Source organism: Balaenoptera ricei, chromosome 1 (assembly GCF_028023285.1).
Source record: "Balaenoptera ricei isolate mBalRic1 chromosome 1, mBalRic1.hap2, whole genome shotgun sequence".
NCBI lineage: Eukaryota > Metazoa > Chordata > Mammalia > Artiodactyla > Balaenopteridae > Balaenoptera > Balaenoptera ricei.
The window spans coordinates 24,105,254-24,111,339 of NC_082639.1; positions in this window are offsets into that span (position 1 = coordinate 24,105,254).

Consider the following 6,086-nt stretch of genomic DNA (forward strand, 5'->3'; position numbering starts at 1 on the left):
TTCTGGATTGGTTTCAGTTGATTGATTATTTTCATCATTATGGGTTGTGTCTTCTTGCCTCATTTTATGCCTAATAATCTTTGTTTGGGTGTCAGACATTGTGACTTTTACCCAGTGCATATTGGGTACTTTTGTATTCCTATAAACATCCTAGAGCTTTGTTTGGGGGCATAGCTAAATTACTTGGAAACAGTTTGATCCTTCTGAGTCTTGCTTTTAACTTATTGTAAAGGGTTGAATAGTGTCCCCCCAAAAACTCATGTCCACTTGAAACCTCAGAATGTGACTTTATTTGGAAATACAGTGTTTGCAGGTAAAATTAGTTAAGATGAGGCTATACTGGATTAGAGTGGGCCCTAAATCCTGTGACTGGTGTCCTTATAAGGCTCTGAAGACACACAAACAAGAATGCCTTGTGAAGATGGAGGTAGAGTTTGGAGTAATGCATCTATAAACCGAGGAATGCCAGGGACTGCCAGCAACCATCAGAAGCTAGGAGAGCAACATGGAACAGGTACTCCCTCACAGCCTCCACAAGAAGCTAACCCTGCCAACACTTTGATTTCAACTTTCTATCCTCCTGAACTTCAAGAGAATAAATTCCTGTTGTTTTAAGGCCCCTAGCTTGTGGTCATTTGTTATGGTAGCCCTAGGAAACTAACACACATGTGTTAGGCAGATCCAGTGCGCCATCTAGTCTAGGACTAATTCTTCCCACTGAAGCAAGACCCTTTTGACTATTCTACCCAGTGCTCCATGAATTCTGAGGTTTTTCAGTCTAGCTGGTGGGCACAAATGTTATTCCTGGTCATGTTCACCCTAATACTCTCGAATGGCTCTTTCCCTGGCACTTTTCTCACACATGTGCTCTGATCAGTCAAATACTCAAAGGCAAGCCTCTGCACAGCCCTGCAGTTCTCTCCCTTTGTGCAGCTCTCTCCTCTCTGTACTCTGTTCGTGCAACTCCAGCTGCCTTGCTTCCCCTGACTCTGTCCCTCTCCTCAATTCAGAGTCAGCCAGGTTCCACCTGGGCTCCTCCTCCCTGTACTGACTGAAAGCTCTCCTAAGGCAGTGAGTTGGGGCAATCACAGGACTCACCTCACTGGTTTCCCTTCTTCTCAGGAACCACTATCCTTCGTTGCCTGACATCCAGTGTCTTAAAAACCAATGTTCCATATACATTTCTTTTTTTGGTTGTTCAGGTGGGAGGATAAATTTATTCCCTGTTTATCCATCTTGGGCATGAGCACAAGTCCCAAAATCATAATATCTTAAAGCCCTAAAATCTAAAGGAGTCTTATAATATAGGGATATTTAACCAGAATCTCAGAGTCTTAGGCGTTTAAAACTACAGCAGTTGGAATCTTAGCTTGCTCAAGGGACTGGATACTTTCTGAATGATCACCTCCAATAGTTATCAAGTATAAATTGTTCCACGGACTGTGCTCAGTACTTTGCACACATTCTGTCCTTTTGTCCCCATGACAACCCTAGGGAGTGGGAACTATTATTTTGCCTGATTTTCCAGATGCTTAGTGAGTGTAAGTCATTGCTGAAGGTCAGACACCTTGTAATCAACAGGGTCTGGACTCAACCCAGATCTCTGGGCCTCCAAAGCCCATGAGCTCAGCCTCTCTGCTGGTTTGCCTCCTGCGGGGCCTCTCTGCTGAGTGCTCATCCTTCCTCTGTGCACACCTCCAGTGACGGGGAGCTCATTACCCCTCCCCAGGGCTGCCTATCCATCCTAACAGTGGACACATCTCTCCTGCTGTTCCTAAATCTGCCCTGGGAGACCCCACAGAAGAACATAACCTTCACCTGGGGCTCCTGTAGGGAGAAGGAGCAGCTACTTTTGAGGTGGGACAGCCATCACACAGGACGGGGGAGTCTCAGGTTAGGGAAGCCCCAGCTGCAGCCCCTCCCTGGCGACAGAGAGGGGGGTTCATCCTGAGGGAGGGAATCAGCTGGAGACGTTGGGAGCAGGATGTCTCAAAGACAAGTGAAGACGGAGCCCAGAACACTGGGTGCTGGGGGTGAGGGATGGATTATAATACAGAAACACAATTCTCCAGCAGTCAGAGGCATGGGGCCTAATAAGATTGGAATCATAAGTGCTGTGCCTTTAATTTCTTGGCTCTTCTCCCCGAAAACTTATTCTACAAAATATGCCTTTGTGCCATCCATCCTCCCAGATGGCTTTTTAAGTGAAGCTGTTTGTTAAGTGGGAGAAGAAAAGGGAGGGGTGGGAGGAGCAGGAAGGGGGTGGTGGAGCCACCGCAGCCCCCAGGGCTGGTGACAAAGGGAACAGCAGTGAGTGGGAGGGCGGGGCAGGGAGAGCCGGGGTGGTCCAGGAAGGGGCAGAGCAGGCCTCCCTGGATGGGACCTCGGCACAGCGGAGTCACATGACCAGAGTCCCAGTGACAGTCGCTGGCAGTGTCCCGGCCCCACTGTGTACCCAGCTCTGGGTGAGCACTTTGGACTCAATGACCCAACACGTTCTCACACAAGCTGTGTACCAGGTCCGGGGACCATCCTCATTCCACGCAGGAGGGGCTCAGAGAGGTGCAGGCCTTCACCCAAAGTCACACAGCTGGTGAGAGGCAGACTCGGGATTCGAGCCCAGGACTGTGGGACTCCAGAGCCCCACCTCTTAACTGAGATGTCACACAGCCCCTCCCAGACTGTCAGCTGGAAGAGCTTTAGAGGATCAGCCCCACCGCAGTGCTATCACCCTCGGTGCCTCAGTTTCTCCATCTGTACAGTGAGGCAGTTGGTGCAACTCCCTGATCCTCAAGCCTGACTCCACATCAGAATCTCCTGGGGCTTTTCAGCGATACTGAGGCCTGGGCCCCACCTCAATATCTGGATTTGTTAAAGCTCCACCCTATCCCAGGACATTCTAACTGGCACAGCGTCACACTGCACCCACTCAGGTGAATTCTCAAGGTGAGTGTTTCTGGAGCCGATTACGGGAGAAGGTTGAGGAGATAGGACTGGCTGTGACCCCACATCCGAGGCAGCCCAGTGGGAGGGTCCGTGATGGATTCCGTTTCCACCTCCACATCTGGAGGCCTCTTTTGTCCCCTCCTCCTTCCTCAGTGCAGCCCACCCCCTCTAAGCCAGGCGTCGAGGAGCCGTGATGAATCACGCTGTCCCTGGCCGCAGATGGCTCCTCCACCGCCCGGCGCCCCCTGCCCCAGCCCGGTGTCTACAGCAGGGGCTCAGTGAAGGGTTATGGATGAGAAGAAGAAGGGAGTGCCTGGGGACGGGAGTTCCGAGATGGAGATGTCACAGCAGAAATGCCAAACTGGCTTTCCTCGTGTGGCCCTTTTATAAGCCTGGCCTGCATTTTCCCAATTATGAAATAAATACACACACACACACTTTTGTTGCCTTTTCCTCCCTAAGGACAAGCTGGATTTGTCAGGTTCCTTAGCAATCCCCAAGGGAAGGTGGGAAAGGTAGGAATGGCTGGGAAAGGGCAGTGGCGGCGATGCAGGCACATCACGCGCAAACGGGGGCTTTGTCTCTCCAGAGGAAGGGGCGTCTGCCCATTTCCCAGAGGGGCAGAGCAAGGCAAGGTGTGAGGCCACGGCCAGAGGCTCTCAAGGTAGAGGGAGAAGCCTCCCTCCTGCCCACCTGGCCCAGGGGGCCTCAGAGCTCAGTCTGCCCCCACCCCTAGCATGTTCTTCCCTAGGGTTTCCTAACCCAGAAAAGCGTGTGGAAGCCCTGAGAAGCCCCCTCCCCTTCATCACCCCCCTAAAGTTGAATTAAGTCATTCCTACCCCCATTCATTCACCAAGGCCCGCTGTGTGCCCGCCCTGCTCTTGGGACACAGCCATGACCCAAGCCGCCCCGTCCCTGCCCTGTCACCTCAGGATCACTATTTAACAGGGAGCACGGGAGCAGAGAAGCGCACAGGTGATGAATTACAGCTGCACTGAGGGCTGTGCGTGGTGCCGGAAGCTGCAGAGCGGACAGAGGAAGGGAGACCCCAGGCAGAGGGGACAGGGGTGCAGAGCCCCACCCCCGGTGGAGAGAGCTGGGGGTGCTTCTCTGCTCCCAGCTCTGAGCAGCCCCATCAGCTTCACAGTGAGGCTGGGTCCTCCCGGTCCACGCTCACCCGACTGAATGCTGTGACCCCGTTTCCAGTCTCTAAAATGCTGTAGTTAATTCGCGGCCCCAGGCTGGCCCCGCCCACAAGCCGGCTGTGCCCCTCAGGCCCCCGTGCTTCCGCCCGCTGACCACCGCCTGCTGACCTTCTCCTTGTCTCCTGTCCCAGCCTCCCCTGCGGCCTGAGATCCCCCGCAGGGCCCCCCACCTCCTTGAGGGTCCCCTGGGGTCCGTGGGGATGGGCTTGGATTTGACACCCTGACGAGAAGCCGCTGGCGTCTCCCAGGCCCCTTTGGGGACAGTGTCCTGGTCTGTAACCGGACATCATCACCCACCACAGGGCGTCCAGAGCCGGGGAAGTCGTGCAAACCCTGACGCTGCGCCCTGCTGGGGAGGCCCCGCGAGCGGAAACAGTGTCACCTCGTGAACCCGCAAGGACTCGGACGGGGACCCTAAGAGGAGGACGTCCTGTCCCATGAGCCTCCATCGTCAGGCAGATGGGTCTCTGCCCACCCGTCCTCTGGTCCAAGACACCAGGCCTCCCTGGACCAGCACAATGTAACTGGACTGTAGTCAGAGCCCAGGAGCATGTTCTGGAAGCCCTGGTAGAGGCAGAAAGCTGGGGGAGGGGAGGGAGGGTAGAGGCAGCGGAGGGGGCGGGGCTCCAGTCAACTCCATCCTCGCTCTGATGCTGGTCCTGATGCTGCCTCTGGTTCTGGGTGTGGACAGGTGGTAACTCTGGGAAAACTCCGGAGGACGGAGGACGGGAGGCAGCCTGGACTCCAACAGCCCCGGGGGCATCCGATCACACTGCTGCTGCTGTGACAAGGACAGTGCTGGTAATAGTGTGCCAGGCACCGTGCCAGCTCTGCGTCCTCCATTTCCCGGCATCCTCACTACAGCCTCAGAAGGAAGTGTCCCATTTTAGATGAGGAGAGCAAGATTCAAAGAGGAGCCGTCACTTGCCTGTCCCCAGTTTAGGTCCCTCTTGGCTCTAGTGTTGCCTGGAACCTCCCAGTTTTCCAGCTGATACCACCTCATCTGTAAAATGTAAAATTTGCCCATGTTCTGAGGTTGGCATGGCAATGGTGACTGTCCCTCTTAGAGCAAGTCTTTGGAGGCGGGTGATGGAGTACCAGGTCCTCCAAGGCCAGCCTTGTCTGAGGCACCCATTAAAGAACAAATGTGGCCCAGCTGCACACCACGCGCTGAGGAAATTGCTGCAAGGACAATGAAATGAAGGGAGAATCCATCAGCCTGGCGGGGGGCAGGGGGGCGCCCACCACCTTGCAGCCTGGCTCACAGGGGCGAGGGGTGGGAAGACAGGGCCTCTCAGGGGCTCGTCCTGAGACAGGAACTGCTGGGTTCAGATGATTCTCCTGACTCAAAATTGTCCCGTGAGATCCAATTTCAGGAATTTTTTTAAACTGCTGGCAATAGAGAATATCTCTCTTGTGAACTTGAAATGGTAAGGTCAGTCTGCAACTATGAGGGCCTTCAGGAGAAGAACTGCCTTAAGTTCAAGCCTATGTGGATTTGTGACACCTCAAATCCACTTTGGAGTAATAATAATAATAATAATAATAATAATAATAATAATAATAATACCAAGAACAACGTAGAGGGTCTGTGTATGTGCCTAAGCTGTTCTGAATATTCTACACATACATTCCCTTATTTACTCCTCAGCATAGCCCTGTGAAACAGGCACTATTATTCCAATTTTACAGAGTGAGAAACTGAGACACAGAGAGGTTAAGTAAGATGCCCAAGTTCACACAGCAACTAAGCCCCAGAGGCAAGATTCACACCCAGGCTGTCTGGCTTCAGAGTCCCTGTCCTTAAGCACCTTGACACAATGTATCGATACCTTCATGAAACACAGGGAAGAGAGACAAAGCAATAAATATAAATGATGGAGAGTTTGAGCAAAAGATGTAAGCAAGAGAATTACACGGCCAGCTTATCTTTTA